Genomic DNA, 22,472 nt, shown 5'->3' on the forward strand with positions numbered 1-22,472 from the left:
TGAACTTCTTCTAAACTATATTTTTATCTAAAATATATATATTTTTTTTTTAATCAAAGGAAGTCATAGAGAGTTCACATTTTCATTTCCTGTGTCGGTTCTGCATTCCAAACCTAGCATACAGATCTGTCAGGTGGTGAAATTGTTGCCATGGAGAAAGCAGATTACTGCAGAGTATCATTCACAAATACTGCACATTAACGCATTTCATATGTAGAAATTTAATGTAGGAGCCGGTACGCCCGTCCTGTTAATGAGCACATCTGTACATGTAATGTAAGTGACACGGAGTTCTCCCTGGTGATGGCCACTGATGAAGACAGAAAGAGAGAAAACAGGGGAGAGTGAAGGGAAGCATTGTTGTAGCATGCTGTGCTATTGTGCATTGCATTAATAGGTCCCTAATTCCTCTTTCTTTCAGCGTGGGTGGGCACTAAACTGCATTTTCCAAGTAAGCCATATGTGGTTGTTAGTCTTCAGGGAAATGGAGGCATTAATAGAACCCCTGACCTGCATGGATTTCTGTCTCTTAATGAAATATATTGTGCACACAGTAGGGGATGCACTCAGAGTGAAGTGCAACTTTCAGAGTAAAGTGCACCCTTTGGCCAGACTTAAACTTGTTTCCATTTAGAGAACAGTCATTCACCAGTGGCAGTTCTGCAACAATAAAAAAATATGTATTATTTATTTTATTGAGATGTTCAAGCTTGTGAATAGTGACTTTTTCTGCCTGTGAATAATAGCAGGATTAAAAGTGTGCTGTCAGTATGTGGGCCGTTATGTGCCAACTGTACTGTAAGTCCAGTTGAAAAATGACACTGAAAAATTATTTAAATAAACAGCAACATAAAATGAAAATACTGATAGCTATTCCTCACATTGACCTGGAATGTCCATTGGACAAGGCTTTGCTGTGATGTATCTACATCACATCTCCACCGCAGTTATAACGTCCACTGAAAGTGTTTCAGAAACTGTGAGTCTTCAAGCAGCCTGTTCTTTAGCAGCCAGAATGTGTGCAATTCTTTTTCCTTGTTTTTTGTCTCTCTCCCTCCCCTCCTCTTATAAGCAGCAATACATAAAATGTAGATGTAGATAATGTCTTTAATTAAAAAAAAATTGTCTTTGAAAAGCTTTGACAATATGTATGTTAAAACCCATACTGTGATTAAGGCATGCAACATATAATAAAATAAATAAAACTGATAATAAACAATAAATAAACATTTTATAAATGCATGCCAATAATTAACAAAAAAAAGCCAAGACGACCACTAAATTAGGCTGGTCCTCTACACCACTGCTCCTATGATGCACAACAATTTTTAAGCTGAAAGTCAGGCTCTTATTGTCTAATACGGCTTCCAAACTTCTACAGCACAGGTGGCCTTGTCTAATAGTACAGTTCGCCAATGGCACACCTTTTAATACCTCAATTGTAGTTGTCCTGCTATAGCACTATGCCTTCACGGTGGTGTGTAGCTGCTTAACTTAAACATAGCGGTTACTGCAGACACTTGGTTGTTATCAATCACACCCAGTCGCTTCCTTTTCCATGTTCCTCCTTCCACAATAATCCACAATTAGAAAGCACCTGGACCTCCACGTCTGTTTTCTGGAGATTTTTGGTTTAGCAAGTCAAGTCACAAATCACTAATTTGCCTCAAAACAAAGTCTTGTTCTGTCTTGTTTGTGACTCTCTATCCTGATCCAACTATCCTCCTATGGAAGCGCATGTAAAAATTAAAGTGACAAAATGAAAGCAGGCTGTCCTCTGAATGGTCAGTATCACTGAAATCTGTGTGACTGTGTGCTGTCCAAGACTCCCCATCCGTTGTCACATCATGTGATTTATCCCATGTCACACAACATCGGATGACACACGACATGGGATAAAAAAAAACAGATTATTATCCCAGATACTCATTTCTGTTCCTGACACCCACAGTCCGTTAGATTACTGCGCTGATATTATGTCAGCTGGAGGCCCCCCCAGTGAAATAGGAAGGTCACCTTGACTGATGTTAGAACAAAAAAATAAATAAATAAAAACGTGTACTCCATGCTGTGTAAGATAATGGACTGCTACTGGGCAAACTACTACTACTCTACTCAGTCATTTAGTTTGAAATCATGGTACATGAATATTACATTTTACTTTTCGTTTAACATAGTCAGTGTGGTATGCAAATTTCTCCATGCCACTCTCCATGCCTTTAGGTGTTAACTACACAGGAGAGAGAGTGTTGGATGTCATATCCAACATTTCTGTCTCATCAGGAGATAGATAGATAGATAGATAGATAGATGTCATGACTTAATCGAAAGGATCAAATGTTTAGAAAGAAAACTAATTTATATGCACATTTAATTGCCTGCCAATAAGAATGAAACAGTATCCAAGATTTTGTGCCTTGAAACTTCCAAGAATAAAGTGCACATCTCACAAAGCCTGCAAAGTAAAGAAGCTCCACAGAACCATAGCAATTATATGGCTTGGCAGTTTGACTAGGTATGCCCCTATGAAATGGTGCTTTAAGATGATGCAATAAATGTCTTTTATTTCTTACACATGCCTACAGCCCCCATGGTAGTTGCAGAAACACAAAAGGACAGCTGCTCTCTCTGTGTGCTGATCAATCATAATGAAGTATTGCAACAGTCCCTCTTACCATGCAAAATGCCAGCCAGTGCAAACAGGGCACAGGCAGAGTCTAGAAAGTCTTCCAACATTGGAAAATGAATTATTATTATACATCTAGACCTGAGACTAAACAGTAGAGATGCTGATCCTAAGATCTCTATCGGCGGGCAATCTGGAAATATTTAAATGGTATTGCTGATCTCTACTGTACTCTACTATGTTTTGTCCACCTCCACCTGCTCGTGTTGCAGCGCTGCTCTCCTTTATGACAGCAGGGCTCTACATTCTGCTGCATATGCGATTGAGTTAGAATGTGTGAATGTGAAAAACGATTTGGGCGCATCTTGAGTGATTCTGAGTTCAGATACTGAGGTGTGTCAGATTTAGTCCGCTACAGCTAATACTTCAATGTGACAGATATTTCATCAATATTAAAGTAAATCTAAGTATATTTATCTGACTCCGTATCGACAGATACTCAGTGTTGAATGACTCAGATTGGGATGAGGGCCAAAAAATCATGATCGGGACATCCCTACTGCACAGTGAAGTAGAACCAGACTTGCTCCAATTAAAGCAAAGTTTTGGTGGTTGGGGTATTAAATGTTTTATCTTGTTTTAGTGATTAGATTTCAAATTAAATCAATCTTCATGAATAAAACGTTTTGTATGGTACCATCTGATGCAGGTACAGAGGAAACAGTTTTGGAGCGATGATGCTTTGCTGGGTTACTAACTCTGACAGGTTGCTCACATTTGATTGTGCCCTCCATCCTCGTTAGATACGCCGAGTACATTCATGTGTAGGTGTATGCAGAGGTTAGTTGCTGATTTCATGTCACAGATTGGAGAGCTACTGTATAGTTAACTAGGACATATCCTGACTACACACACTGGAAGCTGGCCGTTTGCCAAGGTAATGGTAGCCATTACATCTTTATATTTAAGTTCACAATGCACGTCTCAAATACATGACTTACGCACTCCTCCTATCTATTGTATACAAATGCACCACATGTTGTATTGCTTGTCAAGTCACTAATTAAAATTAATTACTTTCCCCTGCAAAGCACTATCCAAATGTTATTTTCTTACAAAAACAAACAAAGCAAGGACAGAAAAAAATCCAAACAACTACCAGTGCTCTGTACAGACTACAACAATCACAATCACACAAGGCCTAATAGGTATCTTGAAACCTAATGTGGAAAATTGGGGAATTCAAACTTTTTTTCAAAGCATGGCAGGCCCTGTCCATGGTGCTGAGGGCCACATGATAACAAATTTCAGTAGCTATTACACAAACTATTACTTCATTTAGGAGAAGAGGGTACATTATTTTAGCTATTAAAAGCAAAATAACCACATCAACTTCGGCACAATAACTTTAACTTACGTCTAAACAGACAGTCACAGCTGGAAGGCCACAAGAGAGGAGAAGGCTGTGTTTGCTTCACCTACCGGTATTTGAAGAAGACTTCATGGTGGCAAAGTCTTCATCAACCACGACATATAATTTCCCACTGGGCTTGAGGTCTTCCACCACAGAGGATCCGTCAATATTTGAAGTCAGAGTCCAACTCTCTCCTGTCCACACTGGTCCCCCGTCCTCTGTTTTTTCATCGGTCTTTTTTTGGCCAACCATTTTGTGCAGAATTCTTCCTTCCATCGCTGCTAGCTAAGCAGTAAACGCCAGCTAACATCATTAGCAACACTAGAAAACTTGCTAACTCTGGCGATTGTCACATTTGATTAAGTTGCTAACTTTTTCATTGATGAAAACACGTTTTTCTTTTTCTTTTCCAGACCAGACCATTCACGGTTTTGTGGTGCCTTGAATTTACGAAACTTGAAACTTCACCTGCCTTCCTTCGACTTGAAAACGGCTCCGTCCATAGCAGTGTCACTGCAGTCCAGAGGCGGCGCTGTTTCGCCAATTTTGAGAGGTTCAATGAAAAATGGTGAAACAGCAACATCGCTGTGCATATGAAGTAAATCTTATATGACCAAGGAAAGGGTCTCATTTGTCTTGGTGGGTTTTTTTGTTGCGAAAATGACAGTAGTAGCCTGAATAATAGAGGTAAGCTGGCTTCTTGAAGGAAACGACTACAATGATCAGTGTTTAAACCACTGGCTCAGTCTGAGTCACTTGAATTCAGTTTGTGGCTGTTGACTGTTGTAGTTTCACTAGTCATTCTGGGTATCTAAGAAAGATATTCATTCATTATATATTTATATATAAACACTAGCAAAAAAAACCCCAAACAGACTTATCCGATAGATCATTTTTTCTTTTTTAAAAATTGGAGCATTCTTAAAGCTTTTTGGAATGTACTTTTTGAAGTTTGATTAATTTATTATTATCGTACTCAAGTCTCAAATACAATGAGAACACTGAAAACAAAACATATATGAAAAATGTTTTCCTGTTTTCTTTCTTTCTTTTTCTTGTTTTTTTTTGTTTTACATTACTGTTATTGGAATAAACCCTGGGTGTGAATGGTAGTCTGCAAGTGATAATAAATGTATCAGCTTTCTCAATAATCTAAGGTGGCACTTCAAAGAGGCAGTAATAAATCTGTATTTGGAAAGAGAAACTTGAGATCATAAAACATCGCAAATACTGCACAATGCCACAAAAATACTTCTGGGCAATTCTAACCTTGTAAATGTCAAGACCTATAAACCTTAAATTAATGTAAACACCTCCAGCTCACATAATTGAACACGGCTGGCACACTGCAGGCTGGTGTGACAGGCATGGATTAATGTTACAATACTGTGTCATAAAATCGACTGCAGCAATGAAATACAACTGTATTTGTCTTGTGGCGTTTGAGCTGCACCTTCAAGACAGTGCAACACAAGATCAGCTACAGGTTTATAGTCATTAAGGCTGTGTATTTCATTTCAAGAGGGATGAACAGTGGAAAAATAGTCTATGTATTTATTTTTCTACAGCAAAGAGCCAAAAGGATACTAGCTGCTAATTTACCCTGAAGGCCACAGTCGGCATGATTTACAGGCATGTTGGATTATGTCACAGACAAAGACCGCCTACCTGAATCTGTCTCATACCATGAAGTTGGTTTGGCCATGTCATCTTTTTTTAAAGAATTTCAAGATTTGTGTCATGACACCTGTCATATACAGTACTCCATCATTTGCCACTTGACAGATATTGACTTTTCTTGCCCTCATTTCCAATGAAACAGGTTTTGCAGAATTGCATCATGCATCTAAAGTGGTTAATTAGGTGTAATTTTTTTTTTATTAAATTGTGATAGCAGTATATTTTAAACTGACATTTACATTTAACTAAGCAATTTCATTCATTATGGGTCTTGTTTAACATGCAAATTTAAATGAGTTGAGTGAATGTACCATTGCATAATACTTTATTATTTTATGTGAGTAATTGTGCATACGCAATATGTAGCCCAGTGTTTTTCATATCTACTGTTGATGAATAAATAGTATAATTTGTTTGCTGTGTATTATTGTCTTGTTGGGGAAATCATCAATGTGGCTACCAGTGGAAAATAGGCATTCAAATTCAGAATGGTTTGCTTTCCCTTTTGTAAAGACATAGGTAAAAAAGCCCTGTTTTTCCCCTTCAAATTGCAGTTCCCCTTTCTTTCCGCAGGGCTGTGGCCAACAGCTCATTGCTGAGTGTCCAGAGAAATGTCAGAATGCCGACAGGTTGTTATCATCAGTGCCCTTATCTTCCCCTTGCAGGTGCACCAGCACAACGAAAACAGCCTGCACATCCCGCCAGTCGAGGTTTTATGGCCTATACTGCAGCAGCCGTCTAACTCTATCAGGTGATCAACTTAAGACACATAAAACAGCAACATTTTGCATATTCCAAGTTATATTAACAAGAATAAAACCATTGATATGTGTATATACAAAAGGGACATGGAAGAATTGATCAAAAGAGTATGGCATTGTGAGATTTTGTGCAGTGACCGTACCTATCATTTACTTTTATGACCACGTTGCAGTAGCATGTAAATACAGGGCAGTGATATATTTTTATCGTTTTGGATCTACTATAGAACACTGGATTTGAAATGAAACATTTACTATTGAGATACCCATAAAGACATCTTCAGTTGAATTTGCTTAGATTTTGAGGTATCTGTCTCAAAGATTTCCCTAATGTGTAATGGAGGTGAGTGGAATTGTGTTTGTGGTGCTCAATGCATTGAAAAACAAGTTATAAACAAGACAACGAGTCAAAACCAACCCTAGGCTGTATTTAAGCACTGTGGTTCTTTGACTAAAATGCTTGTGTCAGCATGCTAACAATAACAATGCTATCAGGAAGAGATCACCAAAGTTATTGCAGTTAATTCTGAGGGGGGCATGAAAGTCTGAACCAAATTTCATGGCAATCCTTTCAATAGTTGCCGAGGCATTTGACTCAAAATTACAACCTGATGGTGCTGTTCGAGGAAAAGTCAGGGGATCACCAAAGTCTCTGCGATACATCATCTGGGAAACATGAATGTCTGTATAACATTTTCTGGTGATCCACTCAAAAGTTGCAGAAATATTTCAACCTGGAACAAAATGGTGGACAGACCTACCAACATTGCCATCCCTTAAGCCATGCTGCTAGCAATATCTCTTCCCAAAATCAGCACCTCAGTGACTCTGGATAATACACAGAGCTCACTGTGGGCAGTTTTCACAGGAACTATTTCTTTGGTACAAAGTAGTCACTATAAAAACATTGTTTCTGGAGAGACATATTGCTGTTATTGATGATTTTCAAAAAATGCAATTCAATGCTGTGAGCACCATAAACTAAATTCCATTAACCCCCATTTCATTCTGAAATGAAATGTCTCAAAACCTGGGAAAATAAAACCCAAACTGTCTGCATGGTTAGATACCACTGGAGGTATGTGAGAAAATGTTTTTTGGAATTTGGATGGAGCAATATTTTTTCACCTTTATTATTTGTAATATTTCCAAACATCAGTCTAATTGAAAAAGCAAAAAGTACAGGCAGGTTTTGAGAAGAGAGTAAAAAGAAATGTAAAGAACTTGCAGCGAGCCAGCACTGGGCTAAGGGACTCCACTTACATTTTAAGCATCCAAATCAAAGCATCATCATTTGTAAAAGAGATCAAGCAATGTTTCGGCATTAAAATTTAATTCAAACTTAATACAGGAAATGATGGGACCCTTTTTTCTTCTAAAGGTTTGTTTAATCTTCACACACATGCCAAAAAAAATCTCTTTGATCCTCCTCTCCCCTTTAATCAGGGTACATGCTCTCATGCCCCCCTCCCTTTTCTGTCTCTCATTCAGACTTGTTCCTCCTCAACCCGTCTGTCTCCTTGTACTGGTTTCATTTCTGTTGACAAAGCATTACAGAGCCCCCATGTCTTGTCTTGCCTAATTGGTCCACACGGACTAATTTAGCATCTAATTACCAAGCTAGTTTTCATGCTTCTGAATTTTCAGGGTCGTGTTTTGCCTTTAGATAACTTTCCTCGCTCTCAAGGCTATATAGTTGCTCACATTTCAATGAACCATATGAATAATTGTCTATTGTAATAGGTATAAATAAAAGTTAAAATACAGTAATGGCCATGGCTAGGAAGCAAGACCTAAATATCCCCACAAGTAGCAACATGGGGCTTACAGGATAACTGGAGCATTAAAAGAAAATCTATAAACATGTGTAAGCATGTTAAAAGTGACAGATGGTCATTGAGTTGTGGTCGCATAGCGACAACTCAATGTCCATGGATAACTTAAATGTCTCAGAGCTTAGATAGTTTTATAGATGACTTAGTTACAGTATGGTCAGATAAAATACTAAAGCATGTTACAATACAGTTACAGTAAATTTTGCTTTTGGTATGCAATTACTCCCATCAACACAGTAAGACTGAAAACAATGCAACTTAATGTGTAGGCTGAAGCTAAGGCTGACCCTAGCCGTAATGTGATCACATCCTATCTGTTGTTCAGGGCTTTGGTTTAATTAAGAAATTGCGAATAGTTCAGAGCGTAGCAATGCGTTGTGCTCTTTGCTTTTCTTATAGAACACATGTTGCTGAAATGCGAAAGTTTATCTTGGCTCATAGTAACAGACAGGCTTGAAGTCACAGCACTTGTTATATTGCAAATATTTCTGTTGCTAAGTTGCTGGAAATCTTACAAATAACGTACTTTTAGTTCAGATGAAAATTAGTAGACAAGCTAGTTAGTAGAAGTTAATTTGTATTCCCAGAACCGCAAACAAGTGCACTGAAAAATACAAGAGTTAGGTTGTAAAATATAGCATCACAACCATGCAAGAGGCAGTCGCGAAACTTTGGCTGAGTACTGAGTACTCATGGGTCGGAACGTTGACATGTTGACGGCGTCACGGCTGGTATGATCCCATTGCAAGACAATCTCTAGTTGTTATGTTGGTTTATTCATAGATGTCCATTAGTGACATATGAAGTACTGCAATGTCACTTGCCTGTAAAGTGATCTATTATTGGAGCTATTTCGTACTTATTTTATTCATTTATTTTCTTTCATCATTATTTCCATCTTTTAGTTTGTCTGGTTTGTATGTTGTGAATTGATTTTGTGGTATGTTGGACTATGTTGGATATTATGTTGTCTCTTTAACTCACAAAGTGTGCTATGTTTTCAGTTCCTCACTATTACTGATTTCCTTCATCAGAAATGTAATGATTATTTTACAGTAGTTCTGACCCTTTGTTTTTTAAACATTCCTCTAAAGTCATATTGACTTTCTCACATTTTAAACAACTTTTAGATGCTATCAAGTTGTAATTTATTTTTTACCTTACACATGATTTGTGATGTTTTGACATCTACAAAGTCTCTGAATTTTAGAGCCTTTGATTAAAGCATATCAGCAAATGAATGAGAAAATGAAAATGACACGAGAAGAAAAACCTAAAATGACAGGTTTGAAAACCATTTTGCTTTGACGATATTTCAAGGACACATTTTTACTTATAGACAAATTTGTTAATCAGGAATTATGTAAATTAAGTCAAAAGCCATTAACACAACTTTTAATTACAGCACATGCATGTACTGTAGTTGTAATTTGGTGGGGAACTTTGTAGAATGAATTTCCTAAAATATTTGGTGTTACAGTAGATAGATAAAACCCAAAAATATCTGTGAAAAATCAGATCACACACCTTCATCAGTTTTGACCTAGCACCAAATTTAGATTTATATCCTGTCTGTCCCTTACAATATATTCAGGTGTCGTTACTCTTACAGATTTGGTCGGTATATAAGATGACTTTTCCTCAAGGACAACCTGGAAGTGTATGGTTCATGGTCCTGAGAGCAAAGAGTTAAGAAACAAATTCATCAGCTGATGATAAGAAGGAAATTATTGTGTGGGAGACTGAAGGAATGAGATCTTATTTGTGCCAGAGGGACTATTTATTTTCTCTATCAGCATGAGGGTATTAGATTTTTTTGGTGGTCTGAATGAGTGAATAAATACATGTACATGGGTGTGAATGACCCATGAGAATAGAGACCACAGGAACCAGGTAGATTTTTGCTTCCAAGATGTTCAAACTAGTCTATTAACGACCAAGATTCACAGACACACAGACAGATCGATGCCACTGTTTGAAAGCGAGGACAAAATAGACAAGCTGAAACCTGAAGCTGTTTCTCTTTATGGTTGTTTCTGGACTAACCCAGTTTTTGCCTCACATGTATTATCTTTCATTCGTTTCTGCGACTGTATTTTCTACAGCCGGAAATAAAATCTAATTTCCTTGCTTTTTGTAAACACAAGCAAAATATTAAAGCGTCATTTTGTGTGAAAATATCAAATCAAAAAGAAACATCAATTTATAACAATATATAGCATAATAAAGTTTTCATTCATTTTGGTTCATGCAAATTAGGCAAAGAGAATTGTCTTTCATGGCGACCATCTTTGGATTTGGAAGAAGCACTGCAACTTGCGAAATGGGTTACATTTCTTTATTGTGCAGAGGACAGAATATTTTTTCATGAAAATGGTTAGAAGAGTCTCCAAGGGTTCTGGAAATACGTTCAGAACAGCGCCTTTTGGGGTTTTTCAAAGACTGTCGGGTTTTTATTTTTCGGAAAATCTGATGCTTTGCACTGTGACTCAAATGTAATGGCAGTACATGAGAGGCACAAACTGGGGCTAGTTTTGGACCAGTATAGAAAGAAAAAAATGTCTAAAGTGGGTCATAACAAGAAGATCAGAAGATGAATTGTCAAAACTGGTTTCAAATGGACATATTTGAGAAACACATGTAGAGTATAAATCTGTATTGTAATGTCTGTAATGATTGTATGAACCTGGGAAAACTGAGTCCATCAAAGTATCTTTTGCCACCATAGGGTGACTTTAATTTCTCACCGTAGTTTGCTATGGTCCATTACGTTATGCTGATCGCATAATTGTGTCATCTTGGAATTAAAATTTACAGCAGTGCTCACTTTTATTTTTGGCCTTTTAATGATGGTCATATCATTATACAGTCTAAGCGGAACAGGCTTGTATTTAATGTGGGTTTTAAGATTTTCAGCACCATAGTTAGTTCACGATTACCTTAATTATACCTACAGTTGAATGGTCTGAGACGGCGAAAAGATTAAGAGCGCTGGGGAAATGTGAGTGTGGGTGGCAGTGTAGTGGGTGTTTTTATCAAATAGGCCAATATTATAAAAATCACAAATTTGCCTATACAATCTGAACAGTATATGACACCCTCTGTTCTTAGACCCTCGATTCAGATAAGGAAAAAAAGAGCAACAAAGGAAGGAACCCTCCCCAGGACGGACATGCAATAGATCTGTGTACTGAAGAGACCAACATAATGAAATTACAGTATGGACAATCATGAGATGAGAAAATTATAGATGGATTGTAACATATATGAAGAATATGGATCCGGGAGGACGTTGAGCAACTTCAGGTGTCACCAAACAGATAGGACCTGAGCCACACGACCTCCTCTCTGCCATGAAGACCTGGAAGATAACAGACTGCACAGAATCACAACAGCAAAGCTCTTATCCACTCTGGGGAGCATTTTTCGAAAAGCACTAGCTATGTGTGAGTAAAACACTGGCCTAGTGTGGACATGGCCAGAGGCTGGAGTGTATATTGCTAACTACAGCTGGATCAAGAACAGCAATATCCACTGTTGTTATTGGCTCTTGTCCTCATTACTTGTGGTCATGTTTTCCTGTTGAACCGAAGCCAAATGTCTTTCCTGAAAATGATGCAATTCTAGACTGCCTGTTTTTGGCCATCAGAAAAGCTAACATTAAACAAAACACAAACTATACCTTTGAAATAGTAACGTATTTTCAGGACTATGATAATGCCAGTCTTTGGTCTGTGGACTGTATATTTTGTGGAGCTCACAGTTCTATGGGAAGCCCCTTGAGATGAGACATTTGAAAAGATGCATATGTTCAGTAAGCTGGCAGTGGGGAAAGCAATCGTGTGTGAGGTGGAGTTTGAACTGTGCACTGTGTAAATGACCTTTAGTATGGTCCAGCATACATAAATAATCTGATGTTTTTCATGTGTATTGATTTCATAACTATTTTCATAAGGCTGTGTTATTATTTGTCCCGTTAGTTATGTTATGAAGCCTGGTGCTTTTATTTTGAAGGAGTAATGCCAGTAGGAGATAAATGACAGGAGCATCAGCACAACAAAGGTGTGTCTTCTAACGTTAGGTGATGGAAAATGTCCTACTTTTTGTTTGTTTACCACGTGGCTGGTAAGGGCACAAGGCTTGTCAGTATTTCATTTCCTATTGTGTGTAATATTGATTAACATTATAATCCCTTTTTATAGTTTTTCTGAGTTTGAAAATGAGTATGCCTACATATACCTATAGCACTCTATTAGAGATTGTTGTTAAACTAAACTCATTCTAATTTCAAGCTTAAGTTTATATTCCAATATCTTTGAGTTGTGGTTAAATATTATTGGAAGATTATTAAGGCTATAGTGATATATTCCATCAGGATGTTAAAGGAAGGAAACATTTTGTTTTTGAAGAGTTTTGAGAGTCTTGTGGAGAAAGGTTACTTCAAAGGCCTCTCTTAATACCAATCTCCCCGATACAATTCTCACAGCATGATCCTGTCATCGTGCTGCACTTTAGAGGACCTCACTGTTGGGCTTTCTGGTGTTGGTCAAATCCAGGCATTTTCTGTGGCAGAGAGGACTATTTGACTACCTCAAAGACATGTACACACACACACACACACACACACACACACACACATTTAATCCTGTTTTACCACTAGCACCACTACCATCACATTTTGATTAGGCAGTAAGCACGTTTCTTGACTGATAAGCTGATATAGTCATGGCAGCCCTGTCTGATCTTCTCTACTGTAACCATGTCTGAGTTGTCTTAATGTGGATGTTAAAATTTAGGTCTGAGTCCATGACTACATCAAAATCTCTGGCCTGCTTTGTGGTCTTTAATGTTTGCGATTAGAGGTGAGTAACTTTTAATCATTCTTATTTGGGTGCAAAGACAATTATTTCTGGGAGCATGTAGAGGTTGAAGAGGCCTGAAAATGGATCCTCCGTGTCATTCTTGTACACTCAGATGTGTAATTCTAGATCAACATAAAGTAGTCCCTGTCCTTCAAATAGGATTCAAACCAGTTTAGCAGTTTTCCAGTCTGAGCTGTGGTGTGTTTTGGTCGACAACGTCAAATGCAGGACTGAGATCTAATAATACCAAGACTTGCACTTTTCCACGGTCTGTGCTTCAGGAGATGTCAGCCTTGGTGCTGTGGTGTGGTCGAAATTGTGACTGGAAAACAAAACTGTTGTTTAGGGCCAAGCTGTTGAAAAACAGCCTCTTCAATGATTTTACTTAAAATGGGAGGTTTGATATAGGCCTGTAATTGTTCATTAGTGAGTTATTCTTTTTTAGTGTTTTTAGTTTAGAGTGGCTTAAAAACTGCAATTTTCAGGGCCTGTGGGAAATAGCCTGAAAGTAGAAAAGTGTTGTCTGTGTGTAGAAGATCTGATGCCATGCAGTGAAAAACATTTTTGAAAAAGCCTGTAGATAGAATATCAAGGCAGCAGGAGGAGGATTTCAGAATTTCTTCCAAGGCTTTATAGCAGATACTGTAGGATGGTGTCGGTAACATTCGTTATTTTAGAACTGCAATTATCTCTAAGATCATCAACTGAGACCCAAGCAAGGTGTGGAAGAGAAAGCCTCAATGAAAAATTCACTGTTGTATTCAGTGATATTCTCTGATTGAACATTTGTGTTCACAGAGATGGTAATCTCAAAGAAAACACAGGAATCAGATCAGAAAGACCATCAGTCACAACAATCTTAGAAATGTTAAGACCCTTGGAGATGATTAAGTCCAGAGTGTTATTGTGTGAGGGCTCCTTCACGTGCTGAGCCAGTCCATAGTTATCCAGAATGCAACACAGTTCTTTAGTGCTGCTGTCCTGGAGATGGTCAACATGAATGTTAAAATCACCTCCTATAACTACACAGTCAAAGTCAATGCAGGTGTCATCTTTAGGTAACCTGTAAGATTTTCTTCACTTTGTTCGTTCATAAAAATGAAGAACAATCAAGATTGTGCTTGATAATCAAATCAATTAATTAAAAATAATTTTCCTGTGAAAGACCATGAATAAAACTAAATTTAGTGCGTTAAAAACATTCTTTGGCAATTTAAAGTTTTGTGACAGGGCTGTGTGTGACAAGAAATTTATATCAATTTTGATAAATTTGCAGATTTAGATCAGTGTATCTTGTTCATTCTACCACTTATCAAAACAGGAATAGGAACATGAAGAAGAGCCTGCTTTTGGCCGTTGGTTAGGGCCACTGTACGAGTCAGTAAGTCCATGCCCAGTTGGAAAAAGAAGAGGCACTGTCTGTCCCACGCATCTTCTCCTGTGGTCTGATGCCAGGCAGATTTGCTTGGTGTTAATTTGAATGGCTGTGATTGGAGATGCGGCAGTGCAGCTCAGTGCAGCTTAGTGGCATCCATTAACATCCCATCCAGTTCTTTAAACTCTGATCTTAGTTTGTTAGAGATATCCCTCGGAGGGGAGGTGGGGAGAGACTGATGAGGCAAACTTTTGGTGACCTTTCTGGCCTTGTCGGCCTCGTCAGGCCTTTTTGCCCCCTCTTTTTGCCGTCTTCGTCATCAGCAAGGTTGGTGTCATAGAATGTGCTTGGTTGGGGTGGAGGCAGACAACGTGGCAGTGACCAGGGGATGAATTTAATGCCAGCATTAACTAGCGCTTCCATTTTATCAGTGAATCCAAAAAGGGGTGAGGCAGGAGAGAGTGAAGGGAGGTGATCCATGAGCTGCTGCTCAACGCGCTGACAGTGAGGCTGTGCTGTTTTGTGTTCGTGTCGCTGCGGCTGCTGTGTGTCATCATCTTATGCCTGGCCGATGGGTGTCCTAGACTGAACCAAAAATGGTCCATTTGACTCAAGATCTGCTTGGGTAGAGGCCATCTGCCCTAAAAAAGATGCCTGCATCCCCAGAACAGATTGAAGTTATAATTGCAGTTGATCCCTTTGTAGCTGATTCTTAAGAGCCTGCTGAACCTGTTGATCCCTCTGCTGTGGTCCTCTAATAAAAAAAACTGGGCTTCCAGTTTGTCCAGACAATTAAATAGTTCAATGAAATGAATAGTCTCTTTATTTATTTTTTTCCCCCTTTGCTCCACATGAGACTTATTTTTACTTTTTCTATTTGCTGACACTCTACATAATACTCCTATTCTGGTCTATGTTTATGCCCACCTTTGGCTGTCCGCTAGATCTCCAAAGTTGGCTGAGCTTAATCCATACATTTTGCCCTCTGCAGGAGTACAATCATGCTCTTATCTTTAGGTTTAGCACCCAGATTATGCCATCTTGGATAAATCTCGTTCACAGCACATGACTTCACTGGTTTTGTTTCCCTGAGTGTTGGGAAAGTTATGGTGTCATTTAGAAATAGCTGTCCATTTAAATCTTGTTGAACTGAATTCTGATGAACTAACTCACCGACAGAAGACAATGACAGAGTGTTGTGGAGTTCAGAAGACTTTTCTAGTGTGAATATCCAATCTTCTGTAACAATTTATGACAGTCTGTGCAGTTCATCAATTCTGATGAGGAAAGAGTGTGAGTACGGTCCAGGGCACAATTCTGTCAGTAGTCCACAAAGTTTGTTTCTGTTAATATTGTGGGTAGCAGAAGGCAGCTCAAAGTAGAAAATCGCAACCAAGATTTGCCATAAGTTATTCTCGCAATGACTTGTTGTCATCAGAAACCTCCTTAAACGTGTTGTAGTTTGAGTAGGCAAAAGTAGCAAAATTACAGCTAAGCAGAGAGCAAGCGAGAGAAGCGTCTGTACTGTAACAGGAAGCAAAGAGACACTAGAAGGCTGTTTTCACCCTAATGGATATGATGGATATGCCTGTGCTGTTTTCAAGATATATGCCAATTAACTAGTAATTGCCATTACCAAAAACATGAAAACAATAAGTGTGCACAAAAAATGATAGAATGGCAAAAAGAAGCTCAAGCAGTTGGGGGGGCACCCTCTCTGCACCTGCCACACAGTTAATAACTCCACTGAAGGTCGTCGTGTTCCAGTGCCAACAGGACTGTCACATGTGCTATTTATTACCTTTTCAGACAGAGCTAACTTGTTCTTTCATTTATGTGAACATTGTTGTGTAAGCTGTGTAGATTTTGCAAAAGCACTTGATTTCTCTTTTCTTTTACTTTTTTTTTTTTTTTTTGCTTAATATTACACGTAGGTGGCTGTAGTTCAGCCAAACTTGAAACTAATGAGAAATTAAATTACTATAATTTGTTCTTTTTTTCAGGCATTTCCCCTTTATTGGAGCTACCAGGGCTCCCCCAAACTACAATAATTGAATACACATATTTTGAAATGTTTCAGCAGCAAAAAGTGTTGTGAAAAGACTTTTATCTCTCAATCAATTATGATAAGGAATCTGAGGTAAATTATTAATGATTAAGATGTGATACCATGATTACATTTTTTCAGTTGCATGGATTAGAGTGACTTTCAATTTTACTCTTTTGTGAAATGGAATATGGAAAGTCAATCTGCAGTAAAATGTTAATACTGTCTGAAGGTACACAGGCACAATTATGTTTTCTAACATAATGAATCTGTACACTCTCTGCATGAATGTGGGAACAATAGTGGTGGGTAAATATAAAATAGGAAGTTTACTGCACACGCTGTGCCTGGAATGCCTTAAGCCAGTGTCGGCTTCAATATTAGTTTAACTGCTCCCCACATACAATTCATTAATTAGAGTATTAAATGCACCCATGGGTGCTCTCAGCCAATATGGGAATGGGCTCAACTTGCTTTTCTTCTATGGATTTAGGATAAGAGCAGAAAGGATGGAGAAAGGATGTCAGTTTATCTCTGGCCTACCTAGAAATTCACACACACTTTAAATTCCATTAAGGACATCAGTGTGTATGGGACAGAATGAAGCAGTGTTGTGTCACTGACAACATGCCACAATTATTGTGCTTTTATCAACCCAACTGGGAATTAAGGTGGAAAAAACATACATGCAAAAACCAACATACCAACCAACGAGAGATAAAATTGTCAAGGGATTGAAAAAACTTCCATCTCTGGACAGCTGAGTTTGCTGCTGGGTTACTAATTTTAAAGCCAGGCCTCATGTCACAAAAGTTTGTGAATATAGCATGATGTCTTGAACAGCAATTAGGATGTTTTATACACAAGAAGTAAGACATTTCCCCCAACAACAGGATAGAAAAAGAATAAAACAGCCATATAGTAAAATAGGGACGGGCAGGAGGGAAGGACATGGAAAGTGATGTAAGATGGAAAGTCATGCAAAGAAGCATAATAACCTTAACATTGTAGTTTGGCGAAACCCAAAATGTAATCACAATTATTTAAAGGATGCCTAAACTTTGCTGCTTTGCTAGCTTATCTATCCATGTGGAACAGTTATCACATGGCTTTGTGCTAATGGTACCTGTTATGGCTACTGTAGAAATTCATGTCTCTGTGGTAAATCATAACAATTGTTCTAAACTGAATTTTCCAAATTCTTAAGATAGCATGCCATACAAAACTTGAGAATAAAGTACAGTACATGTGCAAGTAAGTAAGGAAGTAATTGATCTAAACCACACAATTTAAATCTGAAAACAGCTTAAAGATACAAGAAAATGTGATCTATATATTTAAGAAGAATTCTTTTTGTTATTTTGGATAAAATGATGGCAAATTGTGCTTTGTGTGTGGATACAGCTTTGTTGTAAATGATCCATTGTTTTGTTTCTTCCCTTTGTACCCAGACATGATTGCCTACATTGTAAAAGCAAACCTTCATACTTTTGAGTGTTTTAACAGTACTGCATATTTTTCTAATGAAAAAATGTCTTCAGCCCAGGAAGACTCTTTTCTCTTCCATTTTTTTCATTTAAAACCTGTATTTCCCAGCAGCCTCGTCATTTAATTGTTTTGCTTGCATACTCCCTGGTGTTGCCTAGCACTCTCAAATCCACTGACACACATCTGCGTTTACAGCTGCAGTCTCTCTCTCTCACACACACACACACACACACAATTTTAAATTAGAGACATGCTTGTTTAAATCTTGTTTTTATCTGTTTTTAGGCATTGGTCTCTGAAACAACTTGGAGCCTGTTTGTTAAAAGCTCTCTATAAATACATTTGAAATTTGTGTTATTGACTATGAATTAAGTGATGTAGAAAATTACAAGTACTTGAAGACTCAATGGGAAACTGAATCAGTGTGGTTTAGGTTGACTCCCTAAGCCCAACTTCAAAACATCCGCTTGTTTATTTTTTATTCCATAGCATCAGATTTAGAGACAATTATTATTGGCATCACCATTAGACAGGCAAACATGAAAATGTCTTGCATTAGTAGCTTAGCCTAATATGACCTCATTTAAGTTTTTGATTTAAGTTTTTTAACGCACAGCATAGAGAGACTTCTGTATCGGGACTACAGAAAAAACAACTATACTTCTGTGCATATTGTTGCTCATTTTTGTCAAATGTGTATTTCTTTCTTTCTAAATTTGAAGCAGTTGTAAGAGCTGCTTCAGTGTATGATGTCCAAACAAAGTTACTCTCTTAACCATCAGGGACAAGTGATCATAAGAATAGCTATAATATTGATAGAAAACTGTTCATAGTTAAACAGTCTTGTTTTAGTTTTTCTTCTGAAGGCTTTTTTCCAAGTTAAATGTAATGATTTTCAAATGGGAAGCCAGAGAGGTGACTAACTGCCCGCAGACATTGGAGCCATCAGGTGTCCATCAGTGACTGAACTCCCTTTAAAGTCAGACAGCTCACTGACTGCTGTGTATTGTGTCTGAAATTATTTCAAAAAAGACAAAACTACAAAAGAGAAAAGACTCAGCTCTAATTTTGCCAGTGGAGGGCACTTGAAGTGCATTCAGGTGCAAAGTAAATTACAGTCAATGAGAATGTTTTACCCAAAATAACATGATTAAAACAAGTCATGTAATTATTGTTATTGGGTGATGTTTGTATAAACAGCAAACACTTTGCCAATGTAAATTAATTCATAATGGAATGTAACGTGTTTTCAATTTAACATCATGAGATAATACATCAAGCTGTGTGTGTGTGTGTGTATGTGTGTGTGTGTTTGTGTGTGTGTAAACTAAATATTGCCATGCATTTGTATCTAAGCTGTCAGGACATTTCTGTTTTTCGAATTTCAGTGGATATGTTTTGAGGAATGTTGAAGTTTGTGATGGTCAATTTAATTTATTATAGATAATGTTAACTTGGTTGGTAATGTAAGCTAAGAAAACCACAGACCTTACTTGTCAGTGATCACATGAGGCCATTTGTTGGTTGATCAGATGTCTTCAAGGCTTTTCTGTTTCTTTGTAATATCTGTTTTTGGTTAAACTTTACCCAGTATCAAAATTACACCCCGCATCATTACATAATAATTTTTGTGCGTCAGCAGTTTCTTTTTAACGCAAATCAATATTCATATACTCTACTATATATGTGTTGATATTTGAAATATTTAATAAGAAAAGAAAACAGAAAACAAACCTGTAACCAGATCTTTATTGCACATTCTAATTAAGTTAATATTAATGCAAAAGCAAATTACAAATATAGAATGGAGCTGCTTTAATATGTGTATACTGTATAGCTATACATATACTGTATAGTACAGAACAGCAGTCCATTTAATAAAAATCTAATTACAGTTCTATAAGATTTACTCAAATACCCTTCTGCATAATGATGTAAGATTAGATCAGGCACTAAACAAACATATTCACAGCTTCCCAAGGGCACCACCCAATCTGTTCCAGAGCTGTAATGATGAGGTGGAGGAAGATACAGAGAAACACAAGACTGCAGTATACAATTTAAAATACTGATGAATTACAGGTCAATAACCTCTCAGTGCTTGTATGGGTGGACACACGGAGGGTAGGACAGGAGAATGGGCAGGGGCAGTTGTGCTGTAGACCGTAATCTGTGCTTACCAGTGCAGCTCTCTGTGGCGGGGAGCAAATAAATCTGCCAAGCAGCAGCAGATTCATAAAATCCCTCAGGTGGCTCTGTTCATTTATCTACATTTGCCAGGGCTTCCAGCTGCCAAAAGCAGGTGGCACACTTTGGCTTGGAAATTGACTGTTTTTAAGATGTAGCACTCTTTAAAGGGGTGGGAGAGCAGACAGGGAGAGGCTGGTAGGGGTTTAAAGGGTGGCAGTGGGGTATAGGTGACAAGGTCGTAAGGTGAAGGGTATTGAGTGTATGGGAGTTCCATATTGTAGCCGTCTAAGGCCTGACATGAAAATTGCCTTATTGGAAAGATAAATTGAAATGAAAATGCCCTCATTTCTAATTTCCTCCCCTCAAATTCAATTTCTAGATTGGTGGCACACCCAGGGAGTAAAAGGCAGTGCCTGCGGGGGGGCAATAGAGGACAGGCAGAAGGAGCGCGCACCACCAAATAAGAAATTATAGATGGAAATAATCTGGGGATCTATTTCCTCCCCTCCCTGGCTTGCTGCAAATATGATGTGGTTAAGAGGGAAATTAAAAGTCACTGTGATGCACCTCATTGCAGCTAGCACTTGTTGGGGGCTGAGGTGCTTCTTGGGATTGCACTTGGGGCCCCAAACAGCTGCTAGCCAGCGCATACTGGCTGCTTGATTCATATTAATGCACTGTTAACCTGAAACAGGATCCACACTTTACACTGCTCATTCCTGCACCCAAACACATCATTGGATTTATTTTGCATTTAGTTTGTAGACATAGTGAACTAACAAACACATACAGTCACACCAGTGGCTCTGTGAGGCTGTGATGGTTTGGGCTAAATGCTAACATCAGCATGCTAACATGCTCATAATGACAATGCTGACATACTACGTTTTAGAAGATAAAACATGTTCACCATCTTTGTTTAGCCTGTTAGCATGCTAACATTTGCTAATTACTACAAAGGCCAAAGTACAGCTGATGCTGATGGGAATGTAATTAGTTTTGCAGGTATTTGGTCATAAGTATGGGACAAATTAAAATTTTGTCCTGATGTTAGAGAAAAGTCAGGGGATTTATTAAAGCCACGAGGAGACATCGCCTGGGAACTTTGAATGGCTGAACAAAATGTTGCACTAACCTCATTTTGTAGATATTTCACAAGTGAAAACTTTGACCAGCTGGTGGCTTTAGATGGAAAGAAATCACCAGAGTCATTAGGAATCATTCTCTTGGAACTATGAATGTATGTACCAAGTTTCATGGCAGTCCATTCAATAGTTGTTTAGATATTTAGGGCTGGACTAAAGAGGTGAACTTTGCCGTCTCTGGAGCCACGGCCCTAGTGTGGCTAATCATAAAAATCCTACGTTCATGGCATGGTGATTTCTCATACAGAAATGTTATTACTCTCAAGAGAAACTAATGTCCCACATCAGATTAGGAGCTTTTTTAATTGGCCATGTTTCAGGATGATCCTATGTATCTAGGAAGCTCCAGATCACATTTGATACAACAGTCACTTCTGTGTAATCAAAAGTCTTTGCAATGACACAGGGAAGTCTGTAATGCATAAACATCCCCATAGTCACGTTCTCTCTCAGTCTTTTTGCATTTAATTGCATCTCCATTTGAATTCAACTGTGGCTCTACTTTGCTTCCAGTTGCTTTGAAATAGAAGGGGGTACAAGGCAGGATGAAATGAGCATAAGCAAACATGGATATGAGTTTTCAAACAGCCTTGTGCACCATTATTTTCTCTAAAGAGCTTAAAGATTGAATGAATAACTTTGATGGTTTTCTCTCCCTGCACTCAGGAAAATGATGGAATACACACAACACATAAAGAGAAACACCCATCAAAGCCATTCATGATTTAAATATACAGTATAACATAAAATCATCAAGAAATTAGGCAACTTCACGACCTTTTATTCAATTTATGAATGTGTTCAATGGTCTATTTATTGAGGCATGAAAATATGTCTTCCCTTGCTTTCTCTGTTAAGTGAAATAGAGTATCACCATCTGCCTAAATGTCCCTGGATATCAGTGGTGCTTGATGGTCTCAACCAACATTGAAGGCATTATGCAGGAAACCACTGTGATTACACATCATTAGAGGCAGTGCAATGCTGCTGACTATATTTTTTAAAGAGCAGGTCAGGGGTAAGTAACAAGGAGAAAAGTGCAGGAGTGG

Source organism: Enoplosus armatus, chromosome 1, assembly GCF_043641665.1.
Source record: "Enoplosus armatus isolate fEnoArm2 chromosome 1, fEnoArm2.hap1, whole genome shotgun sequence".
NCBI lineage: Eukaryota > Metazoa > Chordata > Actinopteri > Centrarchiformes > Enoplosidae > Enoplosus > Enoplosus armatus.